Source organism: Danaus plexippus, unplaced genomic scaffold (genome assembly GCF_018135715.1).
Source record: "Danaus plexippus unplaced genomic scaffold, MEX_DaPlex mxdp_38, whole genome shotgun sequence".
Taxonomy (NCBI): Eukaryota; Metazoa; Arthropoda; class Insecta; order Lepidoptera; family Nymphalidae; genus Danaus; species Danaus plexippus.
This window is the reverse complement of record NW_026869859.1, coordinates 171,575-186,571: the sequence shown is the minus strand read 5'-3', so window position 1 is coordinate 186,571 and position 14,997 is coordinate 171,575. Positions and strand designations below refer to the sequence as shown.

Here is a 14,997-nt window from a genome sequence, read left to right as displayed (position 1 = left end):
ATAACGCCAAAGGAGATAGGGACTTGAAGGTGTCTCCTGTTATGATGGCGCCAATCACTTTTCGGTTGGTCGATGGCTGGTCGGCGAAAGTAGCCAAATGCCTGGTCACCTAATTAATGTCGCGCATGAATAGATTGAGATTCCCGCTGTCCCTATCTATATCCTTGCGCTGCGGTCGTCGGAGTGAACGGATGTCTGCGTTGAGTGAATTAAAAACTTTTGGAATAAAAACTATGAACAAACTTCAGTCTCACTTAGTAATCCTAGCTCTTCTAAAGACCGTTTCAAGAGACCGCTAGCGGAAATAGATGTGTCTCACCTTTTTCCGAGACTTCCAAAGTGTAATTTACAGAACATTGATTAACGAAGATTTTGAAAATGATTATGCCGATATAGTTGCCGAACTTCACGGAATCCAATACGTACTACAGTCATATGTCGACGAAGGGATAAGGACTAAATCTGGAGGATCACTCGAATTTATAACAGGACTTCACACTTGCCACCACACTAACTAACATTTCCAAAAATTTGTTTACAATATTATTATTATTTCGTTATTTAAAGGCATCAGAATTATAGGTGAGAAGAGCCTTATGGTGGTCAAGTTTGTAGTAACTTGACAACATAAAGGCGCTTATTATCATGCGGACCGGGAAAGTACTAGCCTCTCACAGAAGATCAGCGTGAAGCAGTCTTTAATAGAGCTGTGATTCATCCGATGAGTGACAGAGACGAATGCCCTTTCACTTGTCCTTTTCTTTTCTCCTCTCTCTTCCCATCAAGTTCGGCGACGCATCCGCAACATCCCTTATGTTGCAAATGTCCATGAGCGACGGTGACTACCTTCCATCAAGTAGACCGTCTGCTCAACCATCTTTGATTTAAAAAGAAAGAATAAGTATTCAATGTTCTACGAATCAGTCTAACAAGTCTGTCCGATCACATAATAAAGATTAAAACTATTTCTGTCCAACAATCCATTAAGAAGTACAGTTACCAAGGAAAAACAGACATCAGATGGCGCTGCCAAACAGTAAACATAGTCTCCGTAACAATTTATTTCTTAAAAAAGTATTTGTTATTAATCCCGTATATAAACCGTGGTGAATTGTGTGTTATAAGTCAATAACTAAGTACAAGTGTTATACACTGAAAAAACTAAGTGAATTTACAGTTATTGGAACAAAAATAATCAGTGTTAATAATCGCTTTAATTCATTAAATACAACGTAAAATCGTAGTAAAAAACCACAGTGTTATATTACATTTACAAAGAAATCAAGTGAAACTTATTATGTACACGGAAAACAACACGTTTTAAGTGCTAAATTTTTATAACCTTAATGTGACAGTAAGCTGCAAATTCAAATTTGTATCAACGATTTGTACCACTAAAGTATTTGACCTTATTTTCACCTGCATAGTTAATTGAACAGTTTGTCTAGTGGATAGACTGGAAGAAACAAATGCAAAATCGTTGGTAGTTCTGAGTTCGAACCCCGCTAAAACTGAAATAAAATATTAAAATAATTTTTAACTAAGTTTTTAAGAAACTAAACTTCGGATCTAAAATGTCAAATAATAAAAATACTATCATCTGCGCAGCTTGTCCCAACAATATCAAAGGTCGAAATTACCTCATTTGCTCAAAGTGCAAGCAATATTTCGACTTACTGTGTGCTAACGTATCCAATCACAAATTTACTTCAATGTCAAAAGAAAACAAGAGCTCTTGGATGTGCCACGGATGTCGTTGTAAACAACCTAAAAGTGACAACACACATACACCTACTCCTCGACCAACGGGTTCGGTACCACAATCACCAAACATTCACTTCGAAGACAACAAAGAAACAGACAATGAACAGAGTAATAACGTCACAATGCGAAAAAAAGTGAAGGTACTATATTACAATCGAATTCTCCAACTAAGGAGTACCCGGACATGTTACAAATTAAACGCATCATCCAAAATACGGTAAAAGAGTCTGTTGAATTAGCTGTTTCCACTTTCTTTTCCAAAGAATTTGAGCTCATAAAAAATGAACTGAAAAGACTAAATGACCTAAAAGAATCCGTAGAGTATCTGAGTTTCGAATACGACCGAGTTAAGGCCGACTTAGCAGTTTCCGAGGAAAAAATTAAGTCTCTTGCAAAAGACAACAGTACCCTAAATCAAACTGTTGAATCTTTATCTGCTCGACTAAATCTTATTGAACAACATTCGCGTGAAAACAACCTGGAAATCAGCGGTATCAACTCGGAAGTACCGTCTCACTGCCTATAACCGAGACCGATATATTGTCATGCACAAGGGTACGGAAAATGGATGAAACCAATAACAGACCCCGGTCGGTAATTGTCAAACTGCGTAATACAAAAGTCAGAGACAGTATCATCGCTGCAGTATCCAAGTTCAATAAGAAGAGACAAACCGAAAGATTGAATTCAGGCGATCTGGGGTACGGCGGTAACAAGTCGAATATATATGTCTCTGAACATCTTTCCCCCTTTTACAAAGCATTACATGCGTGCACCAGGATCGTTGCGAAAGAAAAAGGACTAAGATACGTATGGATTCGCAATGGTCGGATATTCGTTAGGAAAAATGATCAGTCACCTGCTAAACAAATCAAATGCTACAATTCTTTGAAAAATCTTTAAAATGAGAATCTCTTATTTACTATTAGTCCGTAGATAGTTAACAAAATTCAAGGTTTACTATCAGAATTTTCGTGGAATGAAAACTAAATTGCATAAAATACAAATGGCAACATTACTAACTTCCTATGAGATGATTGTTGCAACCGAAACATGGCTGGATGACACTGTTGCGGACGGGGAATTGTTCACGGATAAATACACCATCTACAGAAGAGACCGTCAGTCAACCTCCTCTCAACGCAAGACTGGTGGTGGAGTACTTATCGCAGTATCTAAATCTATAGAATCTAGACGAATTGAACATTTAGAAAGTAACGGTGAAGATCTATGGATTTCTGTAAAAGTATCCGAAAATGGAGTTTCTACGAACGTTTTATTTTGTGCAGTGTATATTCCTCCGCCTGTCTCGTTGGAAAGTTTAAACCTCATTTTGGACAATATAAGTGTTGTAATGCAATCTAACCCTGGTAAAGTTGTAGTTTTGGGGGATTTTAATTTGGGTTTTTTAAATTGGCGGCTGGACGAAATCGAGGATCTGTTAAAACCCGACCATACCGATAATATTTTGGGATTCCCTTTTGCCGATTTTTTGTCACTCAATTCACTAACACAATACAACAAAATTAAGAATCACAATCAACGTATACTAGATTTGGTCATGAATAATTTAAACAATTTAACAGTAATTGAAGCTTGCGAATTATTAAGTAACGTTGATCCTCACCATCCAGCACTAGAAATATCTTTGCGAATTAATGCCGATAAATTTTTATACAATAAAATATTTGCTACATATTTGTTTAGGAAGGCAGACTACGACGCGGTGAACAAATGTTTAGGAGAGTTTGATTGGTACTCCGAATTAGGGAGTTGCGGGAATGTCGATGCTATGGTAGAAAAATTGTATAATATCTTGTACGCTACAATCGATTCTCATGTTCCAAAAATCAAGCCAAAAGCATTTAAGTATCCTGTCTGGTTCACATCTTCCCTGATAAAATTAATTAACGAAAAGGAGAAAGTTAGGAAACTGTGCAAACGTTATAAGAATCCTAGAGATATATTAGAGTTAGCAAGAAGCCGTAGGCGCGTCGAGAATCTACTTGAATCATGTTACAGCCGTTACATTTCCGGAGTCGAGGATTCAATCTTTCGCGATCCCTTAAAATTTTGGCGTTTTGTTAAAAAACGGCGTGGAGCTAAATCCGAGGTCCCATCTCAAATGTCACTAGGTAACACCACAGCCCATTCTGGTCAAGCGATTTGTAACCTTTTCGCACAGAGCTTTGCGTCCTCGTATTCTTCTTTGCAGCCTTGTGTAGAATTCGTAGAGGAAAGTCCGGACTTTTATTCTCAAATGTCTCTCGCTCACGTCACACTAAATGAACGTACTATATTGAAGGCATTACGTTTAATAAATCCAAGCAAGTCAGCTGGTCCTGATGGCATTCCTCCTCTTTTTTTCAGAAAAACGTGTAAATTACTCGCACTCCCATTAAAAATTATTTATGACACATCTCTTCAGACTTCAACTTTTCCTACGAAGTGGAAGGAAGCTAATATTTTACCAATTCATAAAAAGAAATCAAAGAGCGATGTAAAAAATTACCGACCGATTTCAATGTTAAACGTATTATCCAAAGCCTTTGAAAGAATAATTACCCCTAATTTGTCCCAATATATCAAAACCATGATTGCAAGTGATCAGCATGGATTTTGCCAGCGTAAGTCAACCACTACAAATCTCACAACTTACATACATTACATTTCTGGGTGCATAGATAATAAACAACAGGTTGACTCGATCTATACCGACTTCAGTAGCGCGTTTGACAAATTTAATCACAAAATCTTAATTTACAAGCTTAGGTTATACGGCATTCATGACCCCCTGCTATCTTGGTTCCGATCGTACTTATCTGATCGAGTACAGAGAGTTACACTCGGTGGTTACAAATCTCACGAGTTTATTGCGACCTCTGGTGTTCCACAGGGATCACACCTAGGCCCAATATTATTTATCATCTTTATCAATGACATTGCACACTGTATCAAGAACAGCAAATGTTCTATCTTTGCTGACGATTTAAAGATTTACCGCTCTATAACATCCATGAATGATTGCAAATTGCTCCAAGACGATCTAAACTCCATACAAAAATGGTGTGATTTGAATGGAATGGAACTAAATGTCGATAAGTGCCAGTTTATTAAGTTTACGCGAAACAAAAACATAATAAGACATCACTATAGCTTACAGGGCAAACCACTCGGGGAAGTTTCGGTTGTTCGTGATTTAGGTGTTATGATCGACGCCAAACTTAAATTTAACACTCACATAAATCATATTGCCACGAAGGCCTGGAAGAACTTCGGTTTTGTCAGACGTAACTGCAATGACTTTAAGAGACCGGCAACTATCATAACTTTGTACAATTCGTTTATACGTAGCGCTTTGGAATATGCGGTTGTAGTATGGAATCCGCATTATAAGATTTACATTGAAAGGTTGGAACGCATACAACACAAATTTACAAAATGACTAGCTAGTAGAAGTAACAGTTGCCCTTATAAGGCCGACTATGAATCACGTTTAAAATATTTTGGACTGAGCACTCTAGAAAAACGCCGCGAAGTTGCCTCTCTAATTACTCTCTATAAATTATTGAATAACCACTTGGATGCAACAGACCTACTACAAGATATTAACATAGCAGTGCCACGTACTGCACCTAGACAACCTCTAAAAAAAATTTTCTCCTCCCGAACTTCCAAAACAAATATAGGTAAATACTCTCCACTCAACCACCTCATAAACTCATATAATAAAGTCAACAGTGATGGCATTGACATTTTTCACGACTCACTACCTCTTTTTCGCAAAAAAATTAACGCTGGGAGCTTTATTGTGATTGTGGTATCTTTACTGTTATATTTAGTTTGTTATATTCTACTTAATATTAGAACTTTGTAAGTTACGGTATTATCTCTAAAAATCTTATATTGTCACTGTTTGTAATTATTGTTAGTTATTTTTTTTTTTTTACTTCATTTACTTTTTTTTTGCTAATTGTTTAAATGTTAAATAATTATTAAGCGTGTCATATTGCAGTCTGTAGTATTTATTAAATAGAGTATTGTTAAAAAAATTGTTAATGGAGGCTAACGTAACTATTAATGCTGTATATACCTATTAAGTGTTTGAAATTGTATCTGTCATTTTATGGTATTCTTGTTTTAAGTGCTATATTATTAAGTGCTATATTATTATCAAATACTGTGGTGTATCGATTAAATAAATAAATAAAATAAAAATAAAAACACTGATTCAACAATAATATCATCGGGAATTAATTTCCACAAATACCAAGAGCAAACATTCTGATATGTTGGGGTTGATTTGATGTCAAATCGATCTTCATCATCTAACAAAACGTTAGCAGAGTAAATTGTTATTATAATTTAGTGTAGACTAAAGGCGCAGGTAAAGCTAACAACGTTTACAGGGTCATGGATGAAAGGCCTGTCTGATTTTGCCACATGAGGTATGTTACTCTTCTGGACTGGACGCTGGCTGCTGCGGCCTCCGTCAGCTCACGGGCTGTTAGATCCTGATAGTCCCCGGGGGCAGGAGAGTCGACCAATGCTTCCTGCAGTACTGAGCTCCCTGGAAGCGAGAAATAGCATTCCATAAAAAATGCACTATCGTCCTCCTTCCTACCTCACCAGCAAAACTTTAAAACACTGACGACGTTGTGTGCTAAATTGCAGGACGGAGTTACATAGCCAGATTTGATATGCGCGAGCTTAATGACGTCTATTTAAACAAAACTAAATCAAATATAAAATCACTAAAATAGCTGACCCTAGAACATAGTCCAAATAAATAGAAACAACAACTGATCACTAGCAACAAGCGCATACACTTTATAAAGATAAAGAGAGGCAACACAAATAATAATTAGATATTATATCTCTTTTATATGTCTTAATATAATTATTGCGTGACGTGTTCCCGGCACTAGAGCGGATTCTCGTACAACATGAGTATGCAGGATGTGTCGCTCACATTTAATGTAAGCTCTTTCCATACGACGTTATCATTGCATATGTTTTTGTTAATTTGGTCGTCTTTTTGTTCTTGATTATCTAAAAATGCCTGAACAAAAATAGATAGTATTTTACAACTAGCAATCCTTGTAAAACGAAACCCGAGACTACTTTTTCTATCTCAAAAAGCCTACATTTGGAATGATCCGGAATTGAACCAGAGGGTTTATACATACATTACAATAACATTTTATAGTATATCAGCTTTTGCCCGCGGCTTCGCCCGCTTTGAATTTGATCTGTCATATATATAAATATTTTAATTTTTTTTATATCGTCGAGTCCATCATATGGTGGTAACTTTTAAACTATTAAATTACTTAGTGTAAAAAACAAAGTTTATCTACATTAAATAATAAAAGCGACAGATGTGTTTATTTTGATGAGAGATTGATAAATATTCTAAAATTAGCATTATAAAAGTGTCCGAATAAATTTTTTTTTATGGGTGAATGTTTTGGTCGTAGTGGCTTCCACATAAAAGAAATATGCCGTCGCGGACATTTATTTAGAACTATTTTAGACAAACGATTCATTTTTGTCTAACTCCAACGGTTTAGTTTAGTGTACGATAGTTAACAGTATAGTGCGTGAGGCGTAAGCTGAGCTTTGTATTTGTGTGAGTGCACACAGATAGTGTACGTGTGATGTCACATTTGTGTTTATACTATACTGCTTTGACACCGCTCCGCACCTTCCGCACTCCACCCTTAGTACTGGTAGCAGAGTGACGCTATAATTTTTTTTTAATTTTGAACTCATATATTAGTCTATTTTTCCTCATACAATATTAACCTAACCTTTAACAAGCTTTGCTTATTTTATTTTAAATCTAGAATAGCTCTCCCGCTTGTGTTATGTATCTTATTAAAAAAAATATATATTCTAAATGTTTTTTGTCCAACTCTACTTTCTCTCACACAAATGCAAAGCTCAGCTGAAACCTCGCAGACTATAATAAGATAGTTGTTTTTCGGAAATTATTTGATATAAATATCATAATAGTCTGACGCACTACACAAAACCTTTATGGATTGTAGTCTTATGTTGTTCTCGTGTGCAGCCTGACATACTGTAGTGTGACTCAAATATGTCTAATAGTTTTTTCGTGAAAGACGATCAAACATACATCCATTCATCGTTACTCAAAAAAATTCGCATTTATTATACAAGTAGGATAATGTATCCTTCAGTCCGTGTAGTTCCCAGGAACACTTCATAACAGTTGTATTGTGTGTAGTAACGCGACACACGATAGATGGCGCTGACTGTTGATTGACATGACTATGTAAATGTTTTATGTCACACATTAAATTATTAAATAAGAAATTGAAATCACTCATTTTATTACAAAAAAAATTCTCTCATCATTCTATGACCAATCACAATCAGAAAACAAAATTAACACATACTTTTTAACCAATTATAATATCAATATGTGTTGCTGTAAATTAATTATACACACACAACATGAGCAACTCGTATCTCTGAAATATATTTTATAACCTGCTGGTGATCTTTGAGTTCAATATAAAATTTCTTATATGACATATCAATTCTCTGATCAACGGACCGGAGACAATGAAGTATCTTTAGTGCTAATGTTCACACTTACCTTATAAATATGTGAGTACACTTGTGATAGTAACAGACTAACATAAATTAATTTTACCAACCTGTGACAACTCCTTAGTGTCTTGTGTTATCTGAATGTGAAAATCTCTGAGGCAGCTCTTCAACGCCATCTGTATTAAGAAAAATATAACACATGGAGGATGCAGCAGATTGATTGTGACACTTATCATAATATATTAATCTCATCAAAATCAGTCTATCCGGTACAGAGATTAACCGGAACAGAGAAACACAGCTATGAGGACAACTTACTGAACTATATTGTGCGATAACACATCCACATAAATAAAAGGCATTTGTTTTGATTTTACAAACAGACTCCCATTTCTTTATATTGTTTTGTGAAGAAGAATTTTACATGAGAGCAATTTAATTCAATAATTTATCAAATTCTGAGATAGATTGAGATGATATGATAGACAAAGTAGCTCACCTTTTTTAAAAATATTAATCCTTGGTAACCATTTTCTTCATGTTATAATCCAAGAATGTTTTCTCAAGCTCAAAGCAACAGCTGTATGGAAGCGAGATACATTTAGCAGAGGATGGAGCCAGAGGAAATGGTACAAGCAAGCAAGCGGTCAAGCAACATAAAATTTTTGCTTGCTTCTCTGAAGTAATTTGTGTTTCTGAGTAACACTGAGCTGCTTCTATTAACCAGCTCAGTGTGTTCAGGCTGTTTCAATTCTTTGGTATACTTAAACAGATCCTTTAAATCAATAACGCCACGTCACTCTTTTTCACTTTCTTATCCAGAAGCAGGAAATGCAATGGATCTGAAATAATAAACTTAGTATTAAAACAATAGTATTAACTTCTCCCCACTTATAAAAATTTATTTCTATGCTTCTAAAAGCTATACGTTATTAAAAATTGGATTAATATTTTAAGAGTTATGCCTTTAAAGAAGAGAAATAGTGAATGTAAATATCCAAGAAAAAGGATTTTTAAAAGTTATTTGATACAAAATACTTTTATAATTCTCACCTTCTCTTTGTACACGTGTAGGTACCTACATCGCAAAAAAATTAATCCGGCATTAAACCCGTGCAAAATGAAATCGGCGTAAGTAATATTTAGTAATTAAGAAAAGAAGCAATAATCTAGTTAAACAATAATCCACGGCCCGTAATAAATACAGAAGCAAAAGCACAGATATTCAAGCAGAGTTAACTAGAAGTTTCTAATATGAATCAGCTAGGTCTCAACGGCTCCCTTCGTTGAATCAGAATGAAAAGTAACGATCTCATGACTGAGCAATATTTAAAGTTGAAATAGATTAAGGTAAGAAAAGCGCGGGAATTCAAAAGTAGACGCGGGCTTTTGAAAATTTTAATTATTTTAAATAGTTTTATAATATAATTTGGAAATATTTATTTAATTTTTTTGTACAGAAGTAAAATTTAGGTATTATATAGGTGATTATTAGTGAAAGATGGTGAAAAAACGCAAAAAAAAGGATACGGGTGAGTCCTTGCTTTCCAGTACAAGCAGCGATTGTGATTATGAAGAATCGCCAGCATTGCAGGATGCAGATGCCTTCGCTCCCTTTAGGGTCGCTGATTATTGTCGACGATACCCTGAAGATGCGGAAGCCAAGTATGAATTCATAGTATTTGTTGAAAGTACTAATGAAGTTCCACTCGGCAATAGGGACATGATGTCTCTAAGTGCTAGTTTCATACGCTCTGTAAAAGGCATACAATATTTAAAGAAAATCAACAAATATAAGGTCGGTGTTGTGTTCCAACGTGCGAATTTAGCAAACGCATTTTTAGACGATGCTACATTCCTTAAAGAGCAACGCCTTAAGGCTTCAATACCAGCAGGGGCCACCGAACTTGCAGGAGTTATCTCTTCGGTGCCCACTCATCTATCCAATCATAAAATATATAAAGCTATTTCTACAACAAAAAAAGTAATTTCTGTCCAACGCATAATGCGCAAAGTCAGACAAGAAAATAACACCTTCACCCTGCAACCTACTCAGAGTGTTGTAATAACATTTGCGTCAGCTACGTCACTGCCGGACTATGTCCATATTAAGATGTGGCGTCTGCCCGTCTCTGCATATGTCCCACCGATAAAGCAGTGTTTTAAATGTTTACGGTATGATCATTTAGCTAAATTTTGTAAGAATTCAGCACGATGCTCCATATGCACAGAGGGGCATTCTTTCAAAGAATGCAAGGTTAATATTGAAAAAGCTAAGTGCATTAATTGCAATGGCAATCACATTGCCATCTCTGGCCAGTGCCCTATAAGACAAAAGAAAATTGCAAACAGTAAACCCGAGTCTTACGCTGACACCTTAAAAAATCCATTAAATTTTCCATCATTAAACAAACATCTGAATAGTCAAGAAGTAATCCAAGCCATACTTTCAAACTCTGAAGCGATGACTCTACTAACTGAATCTATTGTAAAAGTTATTACTTTAAATAAAACTCAAAATATTAGTATAAGTTCACAATTTATTAGCTCAGCTATTAAAGAAACCATTCAGAATAAAAATAGCAAATCGTCACATTCAACCATCGAATCTTAAATATCGTACAGTGGAACGCTCAAAGTCTGTTAAGTGACAGACTTGAGTTCCAAAATTTTTATACCAAAATAATATACATGTTGCTCTTATTTCAGAAACTTGGCTCAAGCCAAGCATTCAATTTAATATACGTGGTTATACCATTATTAGGAATGACTGCGGTAATGACCATAACGGCGTAGCAATATTAATTAAAAATGGTATAAATTTCTCTAAGCTCGATACTTTTTACGATGATTCGTTACAAAATGTAGTAATTGTTATTAAACTAAAACGTAAATCCATTTCTTTGGTTAGTTTTTATAGTCCTGGTAATAGTTTTCCTGGTTTTGAAAAGGCGAAGTTAGATCGTTTATTGTACACTATTCCGAAACCGTTAATAATTGCAGGCGATTTTAATGCCCATCATACTTTCTGGGGTTGTAGTCGTATAGATTCTCGGGGCAGAGCTATTATGGATTCCATGGATGGCAATGACTTAATACTTTTAAATAATGGTCAACCGACAACTATAGGCTCTCATATTTGGAAACCGAACAGTCTAGATTTAACTATGGTATCTTCTTCTTTGTTTCTTTCTTGTGAATGGCAAGTTCATCAGGAATCTTTAGGCAGTTATCATCTGCCCACTATCACAAGATTTACTCTCGTAAGAGACGAACATGAACCCTCTATTTCCTCGAACAACATTCCTTTTCACAGCAACCTGAAATTAGTAAATTGGGATAATTATGAACAAATTGTTAATGAAATGTTAATGAACTTTGAGATTGACAACTGTGATCTGCTCGATTCATACAGAAAGTTTTGTGCAATTATTCTATCGGCAATCGAATTTTCTGGACCTAGCTTAAACCATAATACAACTGATAGTAGTAATAACCGTCCTAGAAAGAGGCGTCAAGTACCTCGGTGGAATGCCAAATGTTCAAAAGTAGTAGAAGACTGCAAGAACGCGTACATTAATTTCAAAACTAGTCTTAATAGTCAAAATTACATTATTTTCAAGCGTGCACAAGCCTTCAAAAAACGTACTCTAAAAGAAGAACGTCGCAAAAGTTGGTCTGAATTCTGCTCCTCAATAAATCGTTTGACATCAATAAGTCGCATTTGGGCTAAAATGAGAAAATTCAAAAAAAGCTTTTCAAGTTTTAATCTATTTTCTGACCTCAATTGGGTTCAGACATTTTTATATAAATACACACCTGATACTGTTTCACAACAGATAAGTATAGATAATGTTCTTGGAGTAAATAATGATAATTCATACATGATTGGTCGTTTTACTTTACAAGAGTTAAAGTCTGCATTAGCTTCTAGAACAGATTCCTCATGTGGCCTGGATTGGCTTTCCTATAGAATGTTTAAACTTTTAAATGTTCAAAATCTATCTATTTTCCTAAGGTTGTTAAATAGTCTATGGTCGTCTTCTATTATCCCAGAGGATTGGAAAACTGATTGTCTGGTACCAATATTAAAACCTGGCAAAGGCTCAAATTTGGCTGATTCTTATCGTCCCATTACGCTTAGTTCCTGCGTTGGAAAAATTTTCGAACAATTAATAAAACAGAGACTAATTTTTCACATAGAAAGTAATAATCTTTTACCTCACAATCAGTTCGGCTTTCGTTGTGGTCGTTCTGCTTGTGAGAGTTTACGTCATCTCTGTCTGGATATCCACGATGCTCGTTCCGAGAATAAAGTATTAGTTGGAGTTTTTTTAGACATTGTAGGGGCATTCAATAATGTAAATCTGGAAAAACTATCCTCAATTTTATTATCACTACAGGTACCTGGAAAAGTTGTAAATTGGATTTTTAATTTTTTGAACTACAGAAAAGTGTTTGTTAAGGTTAACAATCGGTTATTTGGTCCAAGGTATTCTTGTAGGGGTGTATCACAGGGTGGTGTATTGAGCCCTCTACTCTTTATCCTATTCATACATCAGCTAAATTCAATACTGGGGAGTGAAGTTTCTAATCTGCAGTTTGCAGATGATTTAGTTGTTTATTGTTCTGATACTAGTCTGTTACATGTACAATCAGTCCTCAACGTTGCACTCCAGAAACTAAAGAACTATTTTGATAGCCTTGGGCTAGAGGTCAGCATTGACAAAAGTAAAGTTGTTGTCTTCTCAAAAAAGGCTATTAGAAATAGGAATGTCAATATTTTGTTCAATAATAATGTAATGTCTGTAGATAGGTCTGTAAAGTTTTTAGGTGTTATTTTTTCAAACAATTCTAGATGGAATAAGTATGCTGAAATCCTAGAAGCTCGTGCTTTAAATGCTTGTAATGTTTTAAAATCTTTGACAGGCACATATTGGGGTGCTGATCCAAGGATTTTATTAACATTGTATAAATCGTTAGTGAGGAGTCATTTTGAATATGCTTACTTTTGTTTTGCAGGAGTAGGTACTATAGTGGATAAATTAGAAAAGATACAAAACAAATGTTTGCGTATTATAATGGGTGCGATGCGAACTACTCCCATAGTGTCAATGCAGGTGGAATGTAATATACCTCCATTGGCACTTAGGTTTAAATACTTACAATCAAAATTTTTTGCAAGGTTGCTCTCCATTAGTAATCATCCACTTCTTGTTAAACTGAGGCACACTATTAACAGGACTGCCAATATTAATTCTTATCTGTTGCAAGGTTTCTCTGAAACAGAACAAATTTTTAATGAACACAACATTTTTTCCAGCATAGTATGGCCTTGTTACTCTGGGTCATATAAATCTAAATTTATTCAGATTAAAATTGTAGTTAAAATTTTTTAAAAGTATAAGGAAGACATTTATAGGGAACTTGATAGGTGGCAGGGATATCATCAGATATACACAGATGGGTCTAGGAATAATGAAGCAGTCTCTATAGCTGTCTATGATAGTCAGGTCAAAAGTGGATTTGGGCATAGGCTGAATCCACTCACAAGCATATACTCAGCTGAATTCAAATACAGACTCACCAAAAGTGGATTATAATAACGGACAGTTTAAGCTTATTAATGGCATTACAAAATCCACAATTAAATTCAAAAACTAACTATATTATATATAAATTAAGGGAGTTGTATCACTTGCTGTCACAAAACAAGCAAATAGTCCTCTTCTGGACACCAGCCCACATTGGTGTGAATGGTAATGAGCAAGCAGATTATTTAGCAAAATTTATTACAAACCCGGCCCACAATCAATTAAGTAATAGCTTTTTAAATTTCCCAATTCCTTCTTCAGACGCTCTATCTCTTTTCAAACTCACATTACAGGAAGAATTTTATAACTTATGGCATCAGGTCGTAAAGGTAAAAGGAAAATGGCTAGCTACAATAAAGAAAAAGATCTCTTCCCCCTGGTTTACCCGGGGTAACAACTATATCAATAGAAAGTATTATACCACAATCTGTCGTTTGCGTCTAGGACATTGTAGTTTTGGTGCTCACCTTTTTAGGATCGGTGTTTTTGACTCTTCAACTTGTACATATTGCAATAGTGCTGATGGAACCCTTGAACATATATTTTTTGATTGTCCACAGTTTAGTATTCAAAGGATGGTCCTTGTAGATCAACTTTTAAGTATTTTTAAAACTGCTGAAGATATCCCGCGCTCCCTTCAGCAAATATTAAGCAGTCAAGAATGCTTCTCGGCAGTTTATGGCTTTATTGTTTCTACTATAAATGAAATCTAATTGTTATTTGTACATATGTATATAATACTAATTTGTTTGTTTTGTTTGAGATATTTGTTTTTCAGCTATTTCAGCTATTTTCAGGATTTGATCGTTAAGTATATTGATCTTGACAAATGAAATGTACCAAAAATGACATTACAAGGATTTGACATTGGAAAAAGACGGAATGTGATAATACAAGAATTTGACAAAAAAATATATTTTAAAAGAAGACATGGCTTCGGCCTAATTTAAAAAAACATGATTCAATTAAAAAAAAATAAGAATAAGACATGGCTTCGGCCTAATATAAAAAAAACATGATTCATTTAAAAAAAAATAAGAATGAGACATGGCTCCGG

At 35.0% G+C, this 14,997-nt stretch overlaps 3 long non-coding RNA genes across 8 annotated transcripts; 1 reads left to right on the top strand and 2 right to left on the bottom strand.

The window, feature by feature from the left end:
• Nucleotides 1–5,970: 5,970 nt before the first annotated feature.
• On the bottom strand, nt 5,971–9,648 carry LOC133320603 (uncharacterized). The gene is made up of 4 exons (XR_009753840.1): nt 9,400–9,648; nt 8,846–9,188; nt 8,454–8,522; nt 5,971–6,334 (listed from the first exon to the last, which is right to left on the bottom strand). It is a non-coding gene; the product is annotated as an uncharacterized LOC133320603 (long non-coding RNA).
• Nucleotides 9,649–10,866: 1,218 nt separating this feature from the next.
• LOC133320607 (uncharacterized) lies at nt 10,867–14,785 on the bottom strand. 6 transcript variants are annotated; one of them, XR_009753854.1, is made up of 6 exons: nt 14,408–14,785; nt 13,513–13,626; nt 12,573–12,753; nt 12,166–12,493; nt 11,996–12,075; nt 10,867–11,666 (listed from the first exon to the last, which is right to left on the bottom strand). It is a non-coding gene; the product is annotated as an uncharacterized LOC133320607 (long non-coding RNA). The 6 variants fall into 6 exon arrangements; XR_009753849.1 differs by having other exon boundaries at nt 12,568–12,753; nt 14,408–14,783; XR_009753852.1 differs by lacking the exon at nt 14,408–14,785 and adding an exon at nt 14,362–14,400 and having other exon boundaries at nt 12,568–12,753.
• On the top strand, nt 14,016–14,560 carry LOC133320608 (uncharacterized). The gene is made up of 2 exons (XR_009753855.1): nt 14,016–14,105; nt 14,501–14,560. It is a non-coding gene; the product is annotated as an uncharacterized LOC133320608 (long non-coding RNA).
• Nucleotides 14,786–14,997: the final 212 nt, after the last annotated feature.